This window comes from Hesperophylax consimilis, chromosome 1 (assembly GCF_061612785.1).
Source record: "Hesperophylax consimilis isolate HC1 chromosome 1, BYU_Hcon_1.0, whole genome shotgun sequence".
Taxonomy (NCBI): domain Eukaryota; kingdom Metazoa; phylum Arthropoda; class Insecta; order Trichoptera; family Limnephilidae; genus Hesperophylax; species Hesperophylax consimilis.
Genome location: NC_142836.1, coordinates 4,043,262 through 4,069,749, shown reverse-complemented (window position 1 = coordinate 4,069,749; position 26,488 = coordinate 4,043,262). Strand labels below are relative to the sequence as shown.

Here is a 26,488-nt window from a genome sequence, read left to right as displayed (position 1 = left end):
AACGGTTTACTGGAAATGGAGCTTAGAGTGTTTAATTGGCGTGAAAATGATAAATTTACTTTAATTATTGAAAATAATTTTAGCGGTTTTTTAAACGAAAAAGTCCTCGATGGCACCGCATCTTTTTCTGATTATTTTGTTTCAAATGTTCGTTAAAAAATCACTAATATTATATTCAATAATTAAATATTATAACTTGTAGTTTTGATCATAAAGTTACTCCAAACGTAAAAGAAAACAATAATTATTTATCTATCTGTCTTTATGTAAAATTCAAATTATCTTGTTTTTATATACCTATATTATTTACAAGTCACCTGTGACAGGTAGAAATAAGCTCGTTTGAACAACAGCGCCATCTGTTGGACAAACATACTTTTTTGAAAAAAAAAGCGCCATCTATTGGTCGTGAAAGCAACACGCGCTTGTGTTTCTCTATCTGAACATACAGACTGAACCACACCAACGCGTGGTGGGGTACAATTAGTTCAATATTTAAAATAATTATTTGTCAAGGCCAACATTAGTAAAACATTTGTTATGTAACTAATTAGAATTGCGTCTTATGAAGCGTTTTACTTTAATTTTTCGTTAAATATATTTTTTAAAGAAACATTTATAAAATTTCTTAGCTTAAGCCTTAAGGCAATGCACAACGTCGTGTAACATTTTGACTCGAGCCGCTGACAAAAACACACCTTCTGTAGATGGCGATAAGGTTTAAATTCCCGCTCAACACTATCCGCCTGTTTTGATTAATGCATGTAAAAAACGTCACCAAAAAGTGGCATTTATTTTATTCTGCGGACGTTTGGAAACAAATATTTAAATATTTTATATAACTTTATAAAGAACCTAATTAGCCACAGTAATAAAACGTGCGTAAGTAGGACATTTTTAACTTTATAGCAGATTTTATAGGCCTTATACATTATTGTTTTCTGTGCTTATAAAAAGACTAATTGAAAACACTCGATTATTTCAAAGGCCTAGATAGGTTCTAGTGGTAGTATTTAATTGAAGCATCAAATCAAATTTTCAAACTAAAAACACATGATTTTGCATTACTAGGTAATGCATCGCTTTAACTCGAAAATATTCACTAATTTGCATTTAATATATTTATAACCTGTATTCCCTGTACTAATAATCCTCCTAATTTTTGCTGAACATAAACGCTCTGGTGCGACATTATAAATAAACATATATATTTAAATTTTGTTGAAACAACTGTAAATAAATGTATTTTTGAAACCAGTAGGAAAAAACTTTGACTAATGCTTCACGCGGCTAAAAATAACTCATAATATTTCGTTGATTTTTGGATTGAATAAATAATGTTATTTCATATTACTATCAAGCTTCAACCGCGTTATAATAATACGAGCAAATAGATGATGAAGGTTTAGTCAAAACGAAACACGTTCAACATTCAAGTTTTTGAAATAGAGTTATGATTTATTTAATTCGTAATAAATTGTATTCACACTGAAAAAAATATAATTTTTTAGTGCAATTTTGAAGGTTTTTTTACGTTAACCCCACAAATCTTTGGGGATGCTGCGTTAAATATATTTTTCTTAAGGAGGGGAAGGAGAGGAAGTTCTGAGAATCTAGGGATCAGTGTGTCCAGGAGTGGCTTATAAATTTACCCCAAGGCGATGGATCCAGACACCAGTTGGAGAGGTCAAAGGGTCTCTCCAAACCAGCCTCTACCGATCTGGCAAAAGCGTCCTGAACACATCTCCCTGATAAACTCAGGCACCCTGTTAAATCACCAAAAGTAGCGAATCAATTGGGGTGATCTTTGGCAGAGGTGTTGGTTATCCAATAAATGCTTCCCGAGGCGGCGGTCCCAAACACGCCTTCCAAAGCTATTAATGTTGAAAGTAGTCAGCCAATCAAATTTTTAACGAAATTAAAAAAATAGCTTTATTATAATTCAGTCAATCATAAAATATAATGCAATATACAAATTATCTACAAATAACAGGAAACGGAAAGGATTAAGGCTGGAAAAGTATCTCGATAATGTAAGTATTACATATTCGTGAAATGGGAAATTCGAAAAGCGATACCGTGTCAGCAAGCCACTCTATGAATATGTTTTATAAATGTGATAAGAAACAACTCACCTGTAATAGAACCAAATCATGAAGATGTGGTAGGGAAGAAAACAGATGGCGAAAACCACCACGAATGCCAATACCATTATGGCAACTTTCCTCCTCGCATTCACCTGAAAAGAAAAAACACCAACATGAGGTCTCAAAATAAAAGGTATTTTTATTATTATTCTCCCGAAGTTAGCGCACTATTTTACAGAGAAAAATGATTCTATTAAAAGAGTGATATCATGCCAATTTTCTGTAATTATAAAATATTAATAATTCAGAATATTCAGAGAACAATTGATGTGACGGATTTATGATTTTTTATTTTTATGTGATTTACTAATAATTGATGTGACGGAATGCGACAATATCATAACAGTATGTTAACATCAATTTCGATATTTGTACCATAAAAAATTCGCTATAAACTGATACTTTGTTAATTCATTCGTCAACCGCCTGCAGTCCTGTTTTCAATAGGAAAGCGAATAATTTGACCAGATTATTAATAAATTTCAGTATTATATAAATGACAGTATTTCATATCAGTAAATATATTTTAATATATATTGTCATTTTGTATTCTTTAAGATACTCAAGGCCGCAGATTCAACCCATTTCATACTTCAATTATGTAAATTGTACTTAATTGTTCCTAAAACAACAAGCAACAAATGTGTTTTGGTAAAATTTTAAAAAGGTCACGTTTTTTCACACACTTTGTAGTGCTTGAGGTTTCCTTTGAGGCCTTTGTTGTATCTGGTAATGGTGTTTTACAGATTGTTCCTAAAACCTCAACAAATGTATTTTTTTAAGGTTTTAATAAGGTCACGTTTTCTCACATATTCAGTAGTGTCTTGAGGATTCCTTTGAGACCTTTGTCGTATCTGGAAATGGAGTATTATAGAGGATTTTTACAAATGAAATGGAGAACCTGGAACTTGAACCAGTGCAGAAGGCACAGGAAAACACTTAAAAAGTAGCATCAGAATCTCAAATATGTCGGGAAAAATACACATAAGTTTTATGAATTGTTTCCTAAGCATGCTTACTGCGTATATCGGCCGTAATACTACACTAATAAACATTAACACAAACATAAACACAAACCGCCAGACCTCCAGGATGAGGGACGTATTACTATGGTATTAAGCGGAGATCGCGGAATTTGTTAAAAATCTGGTTCATTCACAGACATAGGAATTAATAGACGAGAAGCTAATGGCGAGGGGTAAAATCAACTGTTGAAGAACGAAGGGAGTAAGGCTAACTGTGATTCGTCAATAAATCAATCTGACAGTAAATAGGCATCTCGCATTATAATATCACCATTTAGTTCTTAAAAGTAAAATCTGCTTTTGAATGAATAGACATTTCTACATGGGAGCGCAAATTACTCGCCACGTTATGAACTAATTTGCGAAGTCCAAATTCGGCAAAGTAAGGCAGCTTCTATTTTCAGAGTCGTAGTTAGTTTCAGAGTATTTAGTTAAGACACTTTTACAAATGTCTCATAATTTACTTACCCCAGTAAACAACGATGAGCACACTTGAGAATCGCTACATTGAGATGTGATAGTATATGTTTCTAAAACTGATCCATATAATACGGTGTGAATAAGCTTAAAATAAAGTAAAATAATGCTTACTTATGGAATGTAATACGACAATTGGGTTTATTCTCTTTTCACATCTATTTTTACAAGTTTTCATATCACAAGTCAACATTTTGCCGTTTTATTTCGTAAAATGAACCGATGATGCCTCGACCATAGTTCGCACAAGAATGATGACGTCACGTTTTCAAATTTCACTTGAGGCCATATGCGAGCCCAGCCGGCTCAATGGAACCGGTATGGGGAGTGGGGATAATACGCTTTTAATCACTTAGGGCAGGTCTACTAATATTCATATGTCTATGGGTTCATTTGACTAATATATAAAAAAAAACAGAAATCAGAAGAATACTTAAATCGATTTACCAAAGCAAATATGGAATGCATAATCAAACGGGCCAAATTTCGAAGCAATTAAAAACAGACCGGGTCAATGAAATCGCATATGTCATCTGAAGAAACGTGAAATTAGCAGCTAAATGCAAAATGCAAAAATGACCGTGTTTTTGAGGATTGAAAAAAAGTGATGTCAGTCTTCAAAAAAATTTTAAATGAAAATTATTATGAGTAAATATTTTATCCCGATCAGTATGCGGCCCTCCTCACCGTATAGCTCTACCAGCGCTGCAAAAACTGTTAAAGTACAGTTGAAATATCTGTAATTTCATTAAAACTATAGTCTTAACAAACTAAAGAAAAAAACACACTGATATTCTGGAGGAAATTTTCATTTCGAAGGTTTCTTTAGTCGCTTATAAAGTGGTATCCATTGCATCGTTTTATGAGAACACGAATTGCTCGTATTAGCACTCAACTTACTTTTGTGGTATGACTTTATTCCATTATCACGTTGGCTTCGTTCCACTGCATTTCTCTCTCCCGGACTCTTGAACCGAATTGAAATCATATGCGAAACTGTTCCAGGAATGTAATAATTACATTTTGTAATGCAGTGTAATGCTTACGAAATGCGCTGTATCTACCGGTGCGTCGGCTTGTTGGAAATGCACAAATGAATTTATTATTATGTTGCACAATTAAAGTTAGAAGTTGATTGAACTGGAGTTACATTTTAGATAGTTTTATTTAATGTGATACCGAAAATGAGTTCCAACTCTCTGGAGTCGGTGGAACTTTGGCGTGTTCATTGTGGAATATTGCGAATATGAGAGAATGGAGTTTGTAGTAGAAGAAAGAGAAAATAAAAACCAATTGTTACAAAAAAGAAGATTATAAAACACGTATTATTATTTTTATTAACTTCTCTGGTCTATGAATATGGAAATAAATATGGAAATAATATGGAAAAAATAATAAAAGAAAATTATACGTTTATTTCTTCCATGTCGTGTTTTAAATCCGTAGCTATGGGATTAAACCCCAACTTAAAGAAACTTAGCACTCTGCCAAAAAGATTTTCAGACATTGAACCAATTGAAAAAAAAACTGTACTACTCAATCTGTATGTACAATAATATATCATTTTCTTACTAAAATGACTCATTTAATCTATCAGGAAGGTTTTCAGTTAGTGAAACAATTATATGTTGATGTATTAATGTTAATTACAAATAACCACAAAAAATAACCATTATCTCTGGATCGAAATTATCACTACTCAATCTGTATTTTTGTCATTTCTTATTATATTTATTTACTCTGCCAAGAAGGACTTTATCGGATAAAAACTTCAGACCTCAGTTGCACACGTAGACATACATACGGGGTGCCTTATAAATTTACTGGCTCCCCGTTAAAAGCTCAAAGAGATCGTGGACCCTTCCATCGAGAACTTCAGTAACAGCAAGTAACGCTGAGGGCTTTGTCAGATATACGTACATGACAGCATGGATTTCAGCAAGATGGCAAACAAATCGCGGCTCGTGAATTCAATTAAACATTCATCATAGCTTTACATTAACTCGTTTATGTTTTCCTTAAATTTGTTTTTGACCTATCTAGTTCAAATTGGAAGCTACAAACCCATGAGTTTTTAAATTTAAATATTTCGCAGAGCCGAAAAATATTGTAAAATTACAATCCGAATAAATAGATTCATACTGTTGTAAATCTTTTATTTGATACTCACTTTTGTCCCTTTGCAGATGACTTTTTATTTATAATCGAATAATAACAGCGACCATAATTATACTATGGATGCCCTGTGCCTCTTGTATTACAAGGTTTTCAAAAATATGAATAAATCATAATATGAAGCAATATAACTGATACCATAAAAAGACTTTAAATAATTTAAAAAAAGTGTCTATTTACATCAAAAAAATAATCTCCTTTCAGATCCCATCGCTACCAACAATTTTCTCTGCTAACATCAATAAGGAATATTTTGTGTGGGTGAAAAGGTATCATAAATATAAAATATTCTAAGCCTTGGGAAGTTGGATTTATTTCAATAATTTATCTTGCTCAACTTTGTAACCTATTCGATTTAAACTATAACTAAATATATCCGAATATCGATATTTTTAGCAGGTTTCAATCGAATAAGAGATGTTAATCAGATAAAATGAAAAATTAAATTGATTTTGAAACAAGTTGTAAAACTACATTAAAAAATATTTTTTAAAAATTTACAAAGTTTTTTTTCCAGAATTCGTTTTGACAATTTATTCGTCACTAATTCTTATCTAAATACAATCGATCCCATCGAAAACAATTGATAAATTTGCATTCGTATGTAACAGACACTATTTAAATTGCGTTAAAGTTAATTTATCCTCAATTAGTCCATTGGGTGGAATAAGGGCTTTATCTGCCTAACGAAGTTTATTCTGTTAATAGTTCAAATAGATATTCCGTTCACTGTTCGCCTGACAAAAACTCATTTCAATATGTCAATCATATATATAGATGTCTTTGTTCATATAAATAGATTTGAGTCGTATGCTGTTCTTCACATGAACCTACTATAGCTTCATGGTTCTTCAGTCCACCCGGTAAAACGCAAAATTTCTGTCGGGCGGTGCGCAGTCAACGTGCCATTATAAGATGTGATTTTTTAATATTAATATTAATTTTATAAAAATAATTAAATGTTTTATTGTGATGTTTATTTGTGTATGTCGTAGGTGCACTTCCTTATCTTTCATTATAATAAAATTATATTACACTGCTTTAACTTACACCATCATTAAATTTGTTTGGTGGGTAAAAAAGGGCGTAGTACTCCAAGCCCCAAGTGCGATTAAATGCATTTTGTGAATATTTAGGATAAATATAATTTTTTTATGTGAATACCGCATAAGAGTCCCAGCTGTTCCTAATCGTCTGGATCCAGTGAGACAACGACAACCCCAATGAGGTTATGATTTGTATCCTCCGCTCTGGACTGTTCCGCAAATATACCTTATATTATTTCAAATGATTTCATCATGAAATGACAAAAATGAATGGAATTAAATTTACTTGCGCACGCCAAAATTTGACTGCGACCTCCGAATTGCCATACGTAATTATATATACCGTTAATTAGAATAATCAAGCATACCGAATAATAGATAGATAATAATAGATAGCCTTTGTTTTGTAATCATTTTGACGGCTTCTGTGGTCGAGAGGAAAGACTCTTGACTGTGCAAGCCGAAGGTCGCGGGCTTAAATCCAGACGTGCGCAAGTAAATTTTATTTGATGAACTATTGTTATTTCGCAATTTTTTTTTAATAATTTAGAGTTGAAGATATTCAAAATATCGCACAACTATTCAAATTGAAATGGCTTGGAATAGCTTTAGCCGTGTTTCGTGACCAGATCTCAATAGCCAGGTACTAAAACAGGTAACATAATGATCGCATGAAACAATTCTTCAAGGAACAAGCTAGATACGTAGTTGCCTCCAGAGAGGCTGCATTGACGGGAAGGTCCCAAAACACCATTGTAGTCCCAATTGATATCATGCACTGTATTTCGATATTTGACAGCTAAATTATTCGCTGGTTGGCGCGGCTCACGTGCGCTGAGCGGTCCGTCTGGAGACAACAATTATTGAAGTGGATTAAAACCTTATGTTTTAAAACGTAAATACTTCACATACCTTCAAATTGTTCTTATTTTTGCCAGATGTGTATATTGTCACGGAGTAATAAAATAATTCAGGAACGAGGCGTATTTCATAAAAGAATACATGTTATTTTTACCATTTCTTTTCACAATCATGACAGAGTGGGCTATTTCTGTTGAAACTATATGTTTCAATACATCAATTAACTTTTGACAGCTTTGCCAACTTTAAATAATAAAAAAATTGGGAAGAAATTCCCAGAAGTGATCGATTAAATAAATTGATATTGCCGAAAACGTGGTTAGGAAAAATCTAATAAAAAAAAACTTCCTGGAACGTATTTTATTATTGGAAGAACAAGGAGAGAGATACTTTTGAAGAAGAAAATAATAATTTAAATTATTTACGAAAGGTGCTCACTTGGAACTTAAGAATATTAAATAATATTACACTCTAAAAAATATATTAAAAACCTAGTAAATAAATAAATAAGTATAAGGATAAGGTATACATTTATACATGACCAATTATGTACCTAAATATTATATTTTGCAAAATATGTATGTATTAATGTAACTGTAATCTATATTAAAATAATAAAAAATAAAGTTATCAATAATGCGTTATTAAAAACAATCATATTATAATTTAAGTTTCAATAATAAGAATAAATATTGTTATTACTTCGAAAAAAAAAAATGTATATATATAAAAAAAAAATTTTAACTTTTTTAACATTCATCCCACACAGGAAAATAATTTTCTTCAGGGCCTATGTCATCTTTGAAATGCTCTTCGGAGAGATTTTTTTAGGAAAGGAAGGAGAGGCGGTAAGGAAAAAGGTGTGCGGGTGAGAAGGAATATAGGGATCAGTGTTTGCAGAAGTAACGGGCGTATAAATCTTTATCTCTCACTGCGGCGCAATTCAATTAGTCAAAAGAGACCAGCTGGAGAGGTCTCCCCAAACCAGTTTCCCCAGATCTGGTACGCCACCTCTCCCGATGAACACGGCCACCTCTGCTACGTCACCAAACACACTGAACCACTTGGGATGACCTATAGCAAAGGCGTTGGTTATACAATAAATGGTTCCCGGGCGGCGGTACCCAAAGCCACCTCCCATTAAGATAAGAAACAAACAGGAGCTTAAATAAGGTTAAGATAAAAAGTTTCTTTTACTGAAGTTAGTTAGAGATTTAGGAATATGTCATAAAACTAATAGGTAGATAAAGCGGAGACGAAAAATAAAATAGGGTAAGGACAGGATATGCTCCCGATATATTATTTTCTCTTGCATTAATTTATGATTGTGTGCATTACTTCGGTTCGGTGATTCTGAAGGCTTACTTTCAATTCAATTCAATTCAATTCAATTCAATTCAATTTTCAATTCAATTCAATTTCAATTTAATTTGTTTATTCCTTTAAAAACATTACAAAATTACATTTTATTTCGTTTTTAAGTACATTTGTAAAATGGTATTACATAATAGTTAGCGGTGTATAAACTATACCAGCATCAATAGAGCTTGCCTTTTAAAGGCAGCTTCACCTTCAGCTAAATATGTCGATATCCGAATTAATTCTGTTCAACAGCAAGACTGCTCTCCCCACCGGCATGACCTGCAGGCAAGTTGGTCCTGCAGGCCGGGAGATAAAACAGTCTATGCTGTCGGTGACGGAGATAACCATCAGGAACATAGAGACTAATACTCTCCATGATAGTCGGATTTTCAAACCATCCACGAATCAGTTTGAAGAAGTGTGATACAATATGCACATCTCTTCTGACCCGTAGATGGTTCATACCGAGCATGCCCAAGAGAAAGTCAGTAGGATAAAGCCATGGGTAGTAGCCATACTCCCTCAGGTAGAGGAATCTCAGAAATTTACTAAGTTTACGAAATGCACCATTCATAATCGAAACGTTGCTTGACCTGGCCTATCTATGTGTGGTGAACAGATCTGCATTTCCAGGTACCCACCTTCCATTTTACTTCTCCTTCCCCTTCACTCCAAATACAGACACACAATACACTCCAGTTTATTGGAGATGCCATCATCTTACTACCTCCAGACTATAGGGCCTCTTGTTATTCAATTAAAACAAAAAAGAATTCAGCATTTTCACTGAGGTTTTATTCTTTTGGGTATATGACGTATTTAAAAAAATATCTATGTTCAGATAATAAACATTATAAAATAAACGATTATTGTTTTATTATTAATCTGTCAAATGCTGAGTATTTTTGTTGATAAAAAGTTTTCCGAAAAAATGTTATTTGTTCGCTCTGTCCAATTATCGGGAGAACATATCAGGTTGCTCGATTCATCGCAAAATTTTCAGGAAAAGTTTTCTTGGAAGTTTATTGAATCACTTTGGGAAATCATTAATTGATTGCGAAGAAAAGGTTCGTTATTAAATTTCAAATATATAAGCCCAATTCGTATTAAATTCCCAACAAACAAAAAATTTGATTGGAGTTTAGAGAGAATTGTTATTATTCTCGTAATGTAGTCAAAATTATTCAGTAGGTATTTTAATAAGTACACTCTTGTGAAGCCATTAAAAGAAGGCTTGAAATAGCTGTGTTTATTTTGGTTTTGGAGTCCGAGTTATAATTAATTATTTTGCATGTAATATTATTTAGTTACTTGCGTAAAATGTTTTTTTTTAAATTTTATATTAATTACATATATATATTACTACACTTTATCACATATAATGAAACTATTTTCACTGTTACGTACTTACTGCAACACGTCATACCTATCATATTATAAGTTACTTATAAATAACTACAATTATGTACTGTGCACTCCTCTTCCAAACGCAAGGTAACGCTTCTATGGAAGATTAGTATTCAAATCTCTTAATATGTAAAAAAAACCAATATAAATACGATTTTATTTGTAATTACTTTTTTTCTTTAATAATTGAATACATCATATTATGCTTATACCCAAATATTAAATTTTAACAAAACGAATACATTGGATCCTTTCATCTTACGCAATTTAAACATAAAATTATGAGTGTGTAACAGTTTTACTCAAATTTCACTAATCAATTATTTTCCCATATTTATTTCTCTTTTCATTCATTTAACTCAATCTCGATAAAGCTATGTAAATGAAAAAACAGGGTAAAAATCACTCAATCGTCGTGATTGCTTTACTTTGTATAAACGTAAGCCGATTCTTTACAAAAGTAGGCAGAAATACTAAAAGATCACAAACATGTCTGCCTGAATTTTCGACGAATTAATTTACATTGCTTTTCAACCGTTGAAAATGAGCAATTACGTTTATAAATTGAATTTTCATGTAAAACAAAGTAAGGCAACAAAAATATTTTTAGTAGGTATCTTGTCATTTTTAAAAGATTCTTTCATGTGAAGTGGTTCATATTATCGTAGGACTACTGCGAGGTACCAAGGGATGTCCGGGAGAATGTTAAGAACTCTTTCGAATTAATTTAAACCACTCAGATACGTTCAAACGTTATATATTTAAAAATATTTACCTGCACTTGTGTAGCTACTTATTTAACGTATTATATTTATCCTTAAAAACATCCTTTGCCAAAACAATTTAAGAATTTTGTAAAATAATGGTGTAGCCTTCAATTCGGGAGATTAAACTCATTCAATTCCTATAGCAGCCATACATAAATAAATAAATTAACTTTTCTTTGCGCATTCGTTTGTACAAAAGTGGCTCTAATGCTGCCATGAGAATAAATCTTAGTGATAGATAAGCTATCTTAAGTGCTCTTCCTGCGTAATTTAAACTTTGGCGGACGAATCTACATGTTAGGACGAAGTTTTTTTCTAACAGAAACAAAAATAAATGTAAAGGTTTCCCTTTCAGCACGACTAGATATGGTCTTGCATTCAGGACAGAACGTAACATGCAAAGGTAGATATAAGGGTGATCCGACAATTGGCTCACCGACAGTTGACTCCCCGGACAGTTGATCCCCTGGTCAGTTGATCCCTCGGAAAGTTGATCCCTTAAAAGATTATTTCTTCTGTACGTCCTCATCGGTAAAGTAAGCATGCGGAGAGGATAAACAGCCGTATAATAACGCATACCTCTCTCTGCATACCCCTTCGTATGTAGATATTCAGCGTATTTTCCTTAACAGGCTACATATATAAGTTTCTCATATTTTGTTTTTCAGCCGTATATTCTATCTGAATACTTCATTGGGGACATTGAATTATTGTTATCAAAATATTTGTATTGCGGATTTCCACTCAGACGCTTGCAGATATAAGTATATCGACTTTTGCTATACGGCCGTCTATTCTCTCTGCAAACTTACATTACCTATGAGGACGTTCAGAAGAAATATATCGGGGGTGTCAACTTACCGGGAGATCAACTGGCCGGAGGGATCAACTATCGGCGAGCCAACTACCGGCGCGCCAACTGTCGGGTATCAACTGTCATGGAACCGATATTAGATATAAGGCAAAACAGGAGCTCACGATCGCACAGTTATGTTTTCTAGAAGATGGGGGTATTTTTCAATTTTCTGGGCCCTGTAGGATATCAAAAGTATAGGGATTACAAGAAAAACATGATGCCTGAAAAAATTAAATAAAAAAAGTGTCCTTAGTGAGCAATGAAGTTAGGCGGAAAAGGCGGGCATTTTTTACAAGACATCTAAAGTTATTAACTACAGAAATTAAATTGTGGAGAAACATGTAGAAGGAGGTAGCGCAACACGGCATAATACTCCAAAAATAAATAACTTTAAATTGGGTTGTGCTTTAATCAATGACGTTACAATACATCTTGTATTTGTCTCACAAAATTAAGACAACACGTGGAAAGTAAGAAACACACTTATGTTTCCAGTAAATTCTTAATTCAAAAGTTTTTATGAACGGCAAAAAAATACATTTAAAATATATGTTTAATAATAGAATTAACGAAAGGACCAAGCGGCGTTTTCGTATTCAAAAATTTGCTTCGAATTTACCTCAAGGCCGACTAGAGGCCAGATGTCGGATTTTGAGATGTCACATGATCAAGTCAGTGCCGTGGCATTATAAATCAACGATATTTTGCAAATGGCAACGATTGTTATTGATTTAATACTCGCTGTTACTGCTGATTTTTTTTGTATGTTATATTAGCGTTTTTGATTAGACTATTTTAAACAGTGTAGTCAGATGACGATGCTTGAATGCGAATGAGACAAATGTGTGCCAAGACCGAGTTGTTTTACAGTTCGTCCTCTCTGCCTACTTCTGCCTAGGAAACGGTGTGATGGTTAGTTAGGTGATTAATTAATTTAACTCGATTTTTTAATGTTATTTTTATTGTTATCTTCTTCTTCAATAGATAAACATTACTTTGCTGAGTTCAAACCTCTTAATTTAATCTAATAAAATTAATTGGTGTTGTTTGTTGATCGTGTTATTTTCATTAATTATCCTGAAGAATATAAAAGGTTCATATAAAGATTTAACTGCCCTCTCTTAAATTTATTTATTTCTAATGTATTGGTATTCTCGTATCTCGCTTCTCATATTAACTTGAAATATCCTAACAGAAAATTCTCTGGCGTAGGTCCCGAGGGTACAACCATAACCGCCTGGTGGAAATTGCTGTGAAAATATTGAAACATTTTCGTTTTCTCTACAAATACCAAATGAAATTTGTATTTTATTTTTGGAACCAATAAAGTTTTACATATACTCAATCTTAATACTCCACTCTCTTTTCTCAGTTTAACTTCAATTGGATAAAGTTACTACTTCACTGTTTGGTCTGATTAAAGTAACTATTTCACTGTTTGGTCTGAATAAAGTTACTATTCCTATCGACACCCTTACTATATATATTAATATTTTTATTTTTTTAATCTTTATCACTAAAAACATGCGAACAAAATTAACGCTTAGAGGTAAAACAATAACGTAGAGGTAAAATAAAACTTTATGCTGCAAACACTGCTATGAATAAATTGCGTTTTACTAAACAGCGTTTGGACAAAGCAATTCATTTAAACACCAACAAAGCACACATATTTGTTAGCTGTACTCCAAAAATATTAATTTTATATTTAGTTTGTAAATTTTATTTAGTTTGTAAATTTGTTTAAAAATACGAAAAATCTGATAGTTGATTAGATCGAATAATGATAGTCGCGTAATATAATTGTCTTGAAAGAATAATTTTGACTGTTCAGTAAAAGCATCTAATAATCACACTAATTTTGGCTGCCTGTATATTAGTCCTGCGTAAATTTTTGTTCAATGAGATCAAATTTGCATTGATTTTAAGTACCATTTTCAAAATTAGAACTGTTCGTTTAAATAATTCAGGCAATTAAGAAAGAAGGTACGTATTTATTTAATATTTCATAAGAAAATTGACTGTCTGTTATTTTAAAAATTGGAACAGAATGAGTGAAGAATTCAGACAAGTCGTGAAGTTCCAATAATATAATATGTTTTTGTTAAGCACTAGAAAATATTTTGATAATTCATATGTGAAATGTGTAATTCTTGTGTTAACATTTCTAATAGATTTCGACAAGAGAGAAGCATGCGCTGTTTAACTATTAAACATTATTATCAATCTTAGCAATTGTCAACCCTACAATTAATGTCCCAAGATTTTTCGCAGTTTTCTGTAATTTCTCAAAATATTCAAGCTAACTACTAAACTTCAAAACTGCTGATAGATGAAAATTAATTAAACAAACATAACACCGGGAAACGTGCACTAGCTAAGGTGTATATCTAAATAAACGATTTGAAATGAAAAAGTAAATAGATTTTTCGAAGTGAATATGCCATAAATATACCACCCCCATTTCTCGATAAATCACCTGATGTTTTTTTATGAATCCGGCTTCTTTCCTTCGCCCATTCACTGGTTGTATTAAATGGCCAAGAACCTTTTCCTGAATCATATCCTACCCTCCCTTCGGCCTGCCACAGTTATTGAAGGGCTGGGGAAATAGAATTTTCACTTTCAGATTGTTAGTTTCGAGGGAAATCAAATGCAAGTGTAGATCAAACTTTTCAATAAAAAAGGGTAGGTAATGGAGGTACCAAAATTATTCTATTTTTAATTTATGATCTTTTCTAAATTCGTTCATTAGAAAAGGTAATTTTTTATCGTCATTTGAATTGCAATGATCCAGTGTTAATGTTTTTTAAATAATGCTATCATCTTCCCGAATCCTGAAATTAAGTTAGCTAGCAATTTTGATAGTAATTCATATTTTTATGCGAATACAGCCTATCAAAAATCCCCAACTACTCCCAACCATCTGGAGGTCTGCTCTCAACCAATGGCATCCACAATTGGGGATGTTGTAAGGCTCATAGTAAAGAGGAGGAAAAGGTGATGGGGAAAAGGAAAGTTCCTGGGTATTAAATCTGGTCACCAAATAGGGCTAAAGCCATTTCAAGCAACGTTTCAATTCGGAATGGTGGTCTTACACCAGATTGATACTAAGAGTATCTTCCACTCTTGAACGTGCCGCATGTATACAAAATATTATTCTAAAATTATTAATTTAAATTTTGAAATAACATAAATTTATCAAATTAAATATTCTTGAAGACGTCAGGATTTGAACCCGCGACCTTCAGATTGTTAGACGAGAGCTTTGTCCCTCGACCACGGAGGCCTTGATCTATATTGAAATAACTCTTTTAAAAATAACGTCCAAAAAAGTTTTCTTTAAAATCTTTATTTCAAAAAGTTTATGATTTCTTAGAAAATACTGAATCAGTTAAGATTATACAAAAATACCTCCTGAAATCCATATATTCACAACGCTTTTTCGCTGCATATATTGTTCAGTAATAAATACCATAATTCAACACTTTGCGGAATATAACGTCCACGCATTCTACCTGTCAGCCAAATAACTTTAAAATAGCGCACATTCTGTTACCGTATAAGGTATACTCAATTTTATGCTATTTTTCCGAGTTTTCAATTCTTCTCAAAATACGTAACTTGAAACACAAAAGCAACCCTTAAAAACTGCGTTAATAATTTAATTTCCCGCCCGCCATGAGTACGGTAGATGGTATTTTTTATGGCTACCTGTGAAAAGGTAGTGAAATTTAATTTTGCGGTCTTTAAATACAGTTTTGTCACTAGCCCATAATGCCGCCGGGCGTGTCTTGGAATAGAATGATGCTTTTATCATAATTCTTGGCTGAATATCAACACTGAAGGATATATGTTCCTGAGATGAATCTCCAACCCAGCTCGTGTGGTTAAATTGACTGTGCTTTATATATTTATGATCTATTTAACTTAAAACCTTTACGTAACTGAAGATATAAATCACTTAACGCTCAAAAAGGGGGTCACTACGGTCCCCCATATATCGCAGATCAATATTGATTTTACCCTTTTCAGTTAAACTCAGATATCGGTTACTACTGACAGCTTAAACTGAATATTGCTCACCTTTGCCGAGCGGTCAATCATCTAATGCAAACGGTGAAAGAGCATTTTGCAAATCGAGTGTTACTTAAATTCGTATTAGTGTAGCCCTTTCCGGTAAAATGCACATTTAAAAAAAAAAGTAATTGGGATCTGGCGAGTTGAAAAGGGAGAGTAATTTCGTCTGATTTGGATAGGTTTTATTTAATATCTTAAAATAACTGTATCAGGTTTTATTAAAAGTTGTTTGATTTTCGCATAGCTTTTCTAGGATTATCTAAATTATATGTATGTGTGAGTATGTGATGTAAAAAAAAACAACTTGGATATCGCCTACAACTTTCTTTTGGGGGGAAGTATATTACCCTCTCCGGTGCGGGAGGGTTAATTTAAATGAGTTTGTGATGAACTTGCCCTGGGATAATTTTTTTTTTATTATTGATTTATTATGGTGGGAAAGAAATTTTCAGTTGATCTCACGAAATAGAGACTTCCAGATGTTGGCCTTAAAGTTATTCTAAGAGCAAGTGCTTAAATTTATGGTACTAGGAAAAAAACTTGGAAAATGCCCTGCGTTTAGCAGAAGACCTCCGTGATGGTACTTCGAAATTCTCAGATTTAGTCCAGTGCAGTAGTAGCGGATTTGCCAGTGTAGGGGGTGGATAGAAAAAAAACCCTAACAAGATCAATAAGAAACAATTCACCTCCGTTGAGCAATGCTACTAAGTGACTTTCTAAGTAGGAAATACGCCGTTAAATATAGTTACGTAACTTTTCTAAGGATTTGGATGAATTATAATTATGAATAGCGAGGTAAATAACATTTTAACAGGACGAGTTTGGAATTTGCCTAGGTAAATTAAAATCCTGCAAGAAGATTTAAAAATAAAACTTATAAATAAAAGATGTTTAATACATCCTAGACCGTGTTGATAATTGTAAGCCGAGCTAAAATGCTGGTGGGCCGACACGCCACTGGACTGAGGGGAGTCGGGTTTCATTCTTTTGCAAAGAATTGGACAGTTTACTTGAGAAGTAACAAGTTATTGGTTCTGAAACGATTTAAATTAATGTGACGGGTTCCATAGCTTATAATCTATGTGTGGTCCTTTTAGTGCAATTCTGTCCTTGAACACACGAAATTTCGAGAATTCAAAATACATAAATTAGATATCGCATATGGCGAGAGGCGGAGTTGATTTGGGGGAAGAGATAAGGGGGTGGGGAAGAGGGTCTAGCTTGAGGAGCGCAAGGAGACGGGCGGAGATAAGTAAGATAGTTAGTGTGGAAGAACAGGAGAAGGAAGTCGATGGTCGTGGTTAAGGAGCGCGGGCGGATAGTCAGGTTTTGATAGTCTAGATTGAGGAGAGCTAAGAGACGGTCGAGGGTGAAAAAGCGGTTCAAGATAGTCAGTTTTGAAAGCGTTGGGAGACGGTCAAATAGAATCAAGGGGGTCAGAGATTCAAGGTTTGGGAGACGGTCAAGGATAATCAGGATCGGTCAGCGTTTTAAGATAGTCGAGTCAGTAAAAACTAGGAAGCGCGTCAACAAGAATTAATCGTCGGAACGCGAACACGGCTAAAATCATTTAGTGTAGAAAGAGTGGTTTTTCTAACAGCATGGGTATTTTACTGCATGTGACTGTGTTTGTTGTTTGTAGTTATTTGGATTGTTGACAGTAAGATGAATTGGTAAGTCTATTATAATCTAATTATTAACCCTTATTTTCCTTTATGTAAACCAAATAATTCAATTGTATTTTGAAGTAAGAGTATTTAACTTGAATTCTATAGGTAATTATGTTAAAATCTTCAACAGAAGAATTGAGTCCGGACCCTTTTAGCAAGAGGGGCCATAAATCACGTATTGTGTTAAGGCCACCTGGGCACTTGGTTAGTTTTAACACTTAAGATTATCGAACAATGCGCATTATTTGGGTTAAGAGTCAGAATATTTTTTTGCAATTTAACATGAATTCTAATACTTCTAAGTTGTATATTTAGCGTCAAAAATTTGTAAAATGCAAACCATTGTATTTATGCGGTGTTTTTATAGTCCGGCGAGCGGTTATTAGTCGAAGCAATCAGATATCTATAGGCGGAGTGGTAACGAATGGAACGGTTAGTTATATGCTTCAATGCCTGTTATTTGACAATGAGTTATCGTATCCTCCTTGGGAATTCAACTTATTCTCCACGGAATTCATAGAATATATTTAATTAAATATAACTTATTCAAACATCACTCATCGATTTGGGGGAGGTTGACGCGACCTAAACCTCGCGCTACCCACGTGACCCAAATGGTTCCTGACATCAGGCTGTCATGCCACCGGACCGGAGCAGCTCCTTGTACCTAACGGTATAAGATGAATCTTCATCAATCATCATCATCAACATCATCATTTACCACTAAGGACCCACATCCCACCTTCATCACCCTCCGGCAGGAGGCAAAACATGTCATTATTTCATCTGTCGCTGAGTGATATTCAATTAATTTCTGGAAGTGTTGGGATTGGACCATCAATTTGGCTGCTCTCGAGCTGGTCACGTTGATGGGTGGGATTTGGACGGAGACCAATCGAAAGCAACACATGTTTTGTCTCTAGCTATTCCCAAAAATACCTACTCATAGAAATAACTCACAAAACTAATAACCCATAGTCAAATCACTAACCTAGAATCGTGTGCATATTAAATTGAATTGTCTATAGAGAATTTCATGTACTTGTAATTAATTGTCTCATTATATTAGCACATTATCGACTGCAGCGACTTGAAACGTTTGGGCGAGCAAACAAGGTAGGAAAAGGTAGTTAAAATCAGGGTAGTCGGTCATTGTCTTATTTTCAAACCATACAGAATGTAGCACGCCTCATCTAAAAAGAACCAAAGTTACCACAACCAATTAAAAGGATCCTTCAATGAATTAATCACTGTCGAAACAAAAATTGACACAACGTGACATATTAATTCGTTAAGATTGAAGGGTTGATGTACCGCGAGAAGTTGCAAATCAGACGGAAGAAATTATATTAATTCGATTTTGATATAAAAACCAAGGCGGAACTTAAAGTTATTACAAGTTACGAAACTAAAAAGATTCAAAACAATTTTTTGTGTTTTATACCGTCATGTATGTTACTTGTCTATTACATTGACTTGTGACTCTTTTGGGCTAAAAGGCTTGAACTTAACGTTCACATTGTTGCAGTCTAAACAAAATTCGATAAGTTAAGTCTTACAATCGTAACAAATAATAATAGATGTTTGCAAGAACCTGTCAAATGAAATGTGGGGAAAAGAAACTATTGTGAACATTTGACTTTTATTTTATAGAATTTTTTAGAAGCTTTAGACGTCAAAGCTTTATTAACTGTCTTTATTGCTACTGTATATTTTTGTGCGTAAGCCTCTGCAGAGACCAAAAATGGCTAAGCTCTGATGATGGCGAAAGCCGAAATTAACAGGGAATAATGACCTCTTCCGATCGCAAGATATAATTGTTTTCGTATTTATATTTGTAAATATAAAATACCTGTTTTTTGTTGTTATAAAACATTAAAAAAGCTTTTTTCTTTATCAAATATAATATTAATTCATTTTTAGTGTAAGTTGGTACCGGGTAAGTGGGTGGTATGTGGGTGGTACGTGGGTGGTACGTGGGTGTACGTTTGTTTTCATAATGTGGGTTTTAGTAGAATGTGTTCACGACTAAAAAAACTTTATTTTAATGCCCACATTATGATAAGCTAAATAGAGAGCGATCTTCAAGACCTTGTAACTCATTTTAAAGTTAATTGAGCGAATGAAAAATGTAAGTCAGGAAAACAAATAATTATTAACTGATAGTTATCCGAAATACTAATACAAATTGAAAATATCTCCTGAGTAAAAATTAATGCCGCCAATGGGAATGACTAATTATGGATGACTAATTATTGCTTATAATTATTTTTTATCCTTTATGCTATGCATAAAACCTTGTCTTATAAACGTTAGTTTATCATTAAAAAAAAATAAATAAAAATAAGTAAGTCAGGAAAGTTATCACTATATATTATAATAGAGATTTTTAAACATAAACTCCAAAGTTTTACAGTTATGAATTTTTCAACAAATGATTGAAAAGGAAATTTCTCTAAAACATTTTTTGATTTCTGTAAAAAATATTAAAGTGATTCGAAAGTTAATGAGACGATCTTTTAATAAAACGGCAAGGTTGGTGGAGATCGACTGACGTTAATTAAGTTTATAGATACATCATAGATGGAGTTAGTCACACATATTAATTTTGTTATATAATTCTAACACCCTCTCGTAACAAAATAAACTAAATACCATTCTAACAAAACAATATTATGAAAATGGATTTAAATTTCCGATATGCCCATTGAACTTAAAAAATTTTGATGTTTATTCGAACAAAGACTTTTTGTTAACAAGTCAGCTGGCATATTGGAAGTTGACACATATTCAAGCTTAACTTTATTATCAAATACACATTCTCTGACAAAGTGATGTCGTGCATCAATGTGCTTGGTGCGTTTATGAAACAGTGGATTAACAGACAAATTAATAGAACTTTGACTGTCACTATATAAACATACCGGTGTATTTTTATGTTTTTCTATCATATCAGATAATAAGTTATTTAAGTAAATATCCTCTTTGCAAGCTTCGGATAGAGCCATATATTCTGCTTCTGTACTAGACAAGGCAACTGTTCTTTGCTTTCTAGATTCATAAGATATAACACATCCTGACATTATGAAACAGAACCCAGTATATGACCTTCTATCTAAGGTACATGATGCCCAATCAGCATCTACAAAACCATGTAAAGAATAATCACTTTTCTTATAAACTAAAGCATAGCTTTTGGTTTTTTGTAGATATTTTAACAATCTTTTTAAATGTTTCCAATGAGTTTCATTATAACAGCTATTATACTGACTTAGATAACTTACGCTGTAAGCAATGTCTGGTCTTGTCAACACAGATAAGTACATAAGACTCCCTATTAACTGTTGGTATGGATATTTTATAATATCATCACTTTTATTTACATCTTTCTCTAACTTTAAATTAACTTCCATAGGGGTATCTGAAGTATGACAATCTGACATATTGAACTTATTTAAAATATTGTTTACAAAAAGCTCTTGATCAACAGTAATACAATCTTTTTGAGCTTTCACTCTCATTCCTAGACACTGTTTAATCTCACCTAAATCTTTTATCTTAAATTTATCGATAAGTTCATTCTTTAACTGTTCATAATAATTTTCTGAATTATAGAATACAAAGAAATCATCCACAAATAATGCAACAAATATTTTAACATTATTATTACTTTTTATGAAAAGACAAGGTTCGTATTTGGATTTTTTATATCCTAAGTTCAATAAACATTTTTCTACTCTAATATACCAACTCCTAGCAGACTGTTTGAGACCATAAATGGCTTTTTTTAATTTCAATACTTTATTTTTACAATTAACAAAATGAGAGTATTCTGGTATTTCTGTAAAAACATTTTCCTTAAGAAAACCATTTAAGAATGCTGTTGGTACATCAAGGTGGTTCATATTGAGATCAAGTTGTACACTCAAGGCAAACAATAATCTAAGAGTGGAATATCTTAACACTGGTGAGAAGGTTTCGGTAAAATCTATACCCTTCTTCTGAGAAAAACCTTTTGCAACAAGTCTTGCTCTGAAACGAACTTCACCATCACTGTTATATTTCTTTTTAAGAACCCACTTATTTTTTACCACTGTGCCGTCCTTTGGCCTGTCCATTAGCTCTCAAGTGTCATTATCACTAAAAGATTTTAACTCCTCCTTTATTGCAATTTTCCATTGCAATTTCTCGGGTCCAGTTATAGCCTCAGCGAGAGAAATCTGTTCACTTGACACGTCTTCTATACACATGTTCGTGTAACCGTAATAGTCTGGTTTAAGTTTAGCTCGTTTTTCTGGAACAACATTTGCATCCACGGGAACAACATTTGTGTCAGCCGGGGTCAAAGTCTCATAGAGACTGTCATCTGACTCACTTGTAGATTCAGCAGGAATATATGTAACATCATTCACATCATCTTCTTCGATATATGTGATATTCAACTGACTGTCTCCTGTGTAATCTGGTTGCTGTTTTTCTTCTACGAAAATATTTGTTGATGAACTGTCATTAATATTTTCCATCACTACAACATCTCTGCTGGTCATAATACGATTGGTCTTCGGGTTGTAAAGCCTGTAACCCTTAATGTTCTCTGGGTAACCAATCAGGATATGTTCTTCAGCCTTTCTGTCCCATTTAGTCCTCTTTGCTTTCGGAACGTGGATCATCACAGGACTGCCGAATATCCGAATATGGCCGAGATCTGTTTTTTTACCACTCCATAGCTCATAAGGTGTTTTTTGTAATCCTGATGCCAAAGTTCTGTTTCGTAAGTAGACTGCAGTATTCACTGCTTCAGCCCAAAACTTCTTATGCAAATTAGCCTCAAACAAAAGACACCGAGCTCTCTCCACCACTGTTCTGTTTAGTCTTTCGCACAGGCCATTCTGTTCCGGTGTATGGGGGTTCGTCATTTGATGCACAATACCATTTTTACTCAAAAAATTATCAAATTCTAACGAACAAAACTCCCCACCATTGTCTGTTCTCAATACTTTGAGTTTTCTGCCTGTCTGTGTTTCAACAAGAGCTATAAACTCTTTGAAATACTTAAACACCTGATTTTTGGTCTTAATAAAATACACAAATGCCATTCTAGTATAGTCATCTATAAATGTGCTAGAACTTGTTCCATGGGTCCACAGACATCGGCATGAACAAGTTCTAGCACATTTTCACACCTTGACCCTTTGTGTGAAAATGGCATTCTCGACTGCTTCCCTTCACAACATGTGATGCAGTTGGACTTATCAAAGTCAGCCTTATCCGGGTATAAAATTCCTTCCACAGCACCATCCTTCATAGCATTCAGAGTTTTACTGTTAATGTATCCCAACTGTCGATGCCATATTTCACTAGTCACATTTGTCGCTGAGCACGCAAACAAATTTTCTGACTTAATATTTAATCTGTACACTCCATTTACTAGATTTGCTATTCCTACCAACACATTCTGTCGATTGCGTATATAGCAAACTTCCGATTCAAAGTTAACCTTGTTTCCACTTTGAATCAGCTGACTTACTGATAACAAATTAGTTGACAGGTTAGGCACACATAAAACATGTTTAACGGGGATATCAAACTCCAAATTGTCCACTACGGTCGTAATCATCGTGTTTCCTGAGCATATAACTGGTATTTTGTTTTGATTTGAACTACTATTTCTTTTACTTTGTGTCTGTACGACACATTTTGTAAACAATTCTTATCAGTAATCATGTGTGAACTTGCACCCAAATCTACGTACCAATCGGAATCTTTGAATGTTCCATTCAAAAATATCGCACTAAATGCATTAGATTCACTTTTTTGCTGTGAATTATTATGGCACTTATTTATATAATGTCCGAGTTGCTTACATTTATAGCAACGGATTGTTTTGACAGAATTCAAAGATGGCGGCGGTGATTCTTTCGATTTTGACGTATAAGCAGGGTTGCCATTTTTCTTGCTATTTTGGAGCTGCCAACCTTTTGACAAAAAAGCACTATTTGTTCCAGAGCTGCCAACTTCCGAACTCATGTCCAACAATTTCGACTTTATAACATCCGTGCTGATGTGCAATCCACTATGCTCTATGGCCATTACTAAAGGAGCAAACCTGTCTGTTAGCCCCGCCAGTAATAATGACCCGATCCACTCATCATCGAGAATCTGGATCTCGATCTGGAAGCCGGTACCTTTAAGTTTCTGTGCGGTATCAACCATTTGCGTTACATAGGCACCCATTGACTCGGAGTCTTCTAGTCGAATAGATATTTACAAACTTAAAGTATTAAAGAAATATATGTTGACAAAAATTACCTACACCCTAGTATAGTATTGACGCATCTCTATACCCGCATCAAAATAATCAAAAATAAACATTCAAAAAGACAGTGAACTAAATCAAAAGTGCCTAACTAGCCTAAAATGGATATTTTGCGACAAACCAGTGTATTTTTTATCTCAAGAAGTGGATTTTTTAGTGCATAAACCTCATCATAACACCTCTACAACTGTCACTTGATCTAAACGTTTCGGCTATCACTACAAATCAAAAAGTGAAATTAACTCAGTGGTGCTCCTCATTATTCAGTTAAAAACTTTAGTGGATTCTCTCTTATTCAAAGCCTGAATCAAAAAAAACATTTACCATGAATACTAAGTGCTCTACCTGTGGAATAAACATCGATAACCCCTCAGACTGCACTTCATGCTGCATCTGCGAAGGCATCTTTCACATTGCCTGTGCTGATTTCTATGAAACACCTCGCCGCACTGCAAGAAACTCCCAGTGGAAATGTAAAACCTGCATAAAAAACACAAAAAACCCAAAATTCCCAAACAAAACAACAAAAAACGAAGACCTGCCATCTATTGCCAAACAACCAAAACAGATAATCCAACCACAGAAATTGGAAAATGCTCTGCCCAATAACACAGAAAGTATCATACCCACAAACACAGATGGCGCTCATCGCACCATCCTAACTACAGAAATATTCACATCGGAAATTCAAACATTAAAAAATGAAGTAATGAATCTTGCAGAGCAAAAGTTCGATTTTTTTCTAAATAAATATGAAGCAATCGTCCAACAGAACAACGAAATCATAAAATCCATTCAATTTGTTGCTGACCAACAACTAGAAATGAAGAACCGTCTGGATACTGTCGAAAAATCAAATGTCAAAATCAACTCTGAAGCAATCGAATTAAAAAATCAGTATGCTGTCTTACAAAACATAATCTCCAAACAAGATGAAAAAATTGATCGACTGGAGTATCAAAGCCTTCTCTGTAACATCGATATAAGAGGCGTTCCCGAGACAACCGCTGAAAACAACATGGAATTAATGAAGAAAATATCACAAATTATTTACCAAAATAACACCTCTTCTTCTCTGAATACCGAAATCATAAAAATCTGCAGGCTGGGACAAAAAACATCCGAAAAAACCACGAGATCCATTATAGCGACATTTAATAACACCCAAGCACGAGACACCTTTTTAGACAAGATTAAATCATATATAAAATCTACTAATAGCAATCTTAACAAGCTTAACACAGTAGATCTTGGATTCTCGCAGGAAAGAAATCGAATCTACATCTCGGAACACATAACTCCAAAAGGCAAATTTCTACTGGCCCAGACAAAAAAATTTGCTAGAGATCATCAATTCAAATACACATGGGTAAAATCTGGCCGTATCTTACTTAGGCAGACTGACGACTCGAACATAATATCAATACACAATGAAGGAGATATTGAACGAGTGAAACGTCAACTTATATGACTAACGATACACGATATGCCTATATTTAATGTCATCATGTACACATTTCCAAGTGCCGCCACTCTATACCTTTTTAACCACTAAAAACATATTTTAATTTACAATAGCATTACTATCATTACACGTAACTGTAACTTACTAAATCCAAATTATCCCGGCTTATTTTTTCCTAGTCTTGCCAACATCGTAATCCTCTTAAATCAAACCACTCTCATTATCTATAAATATAAAAAAAACAGCATACTAAAGCCACAATTCTTGCTTTCTCTCTAAATATTACTTAATGATTATATCTTTGTATTATAACAGTCTTTATGTAAACATTGCTTATTACCCTGCAATACCAACATATTATTATCTAAGTACCAGAAAGTCACCACCTACACCAATAAAAATGTCATTGAACTCTGTTTTGACAGAACTATGTATAGATACTGTAAAAATTTCTCACTACTATTATCATCTTTAAACACCTATGGCACCACTTACTCAAATAATTCCTATCATTTTACCAGGTTCATCCATAAATACAAAAACATCATAGCTATAACCTCAAGTGAAACTAACCCCTCACACATCAGTGCTCATAACCACAACAAGTCATATGTACACCACTTACCCTCAACACCAACGCTTACGTTCCTTACTTGCGTAACTCTGATTATACATGTAATCCATTCCACCATTATAATTATCTACATAGTTATAATCAAACAAATAAATCTCATACTTTTATTGCATTTAAAATCCATTACGATTGTAGATCTTCTATGTATACTTACTTGTTTAATTAATGTTATTCTCTCAAAAACTGTAAAATTCACCCTC

General features: G+C 33.5%; 1 pseudogene; it reads right to left on the bottom strand.

Moving 5' to 3' along the window:
* Positions 1–26,488, bottom strand: part of LOC149426145 (neuropeptide CCHamide-1 receptor-like) — a 197,672-nt pseudogene that overhangs the window by 37,989 nt on the left and 133,195 nt on the right.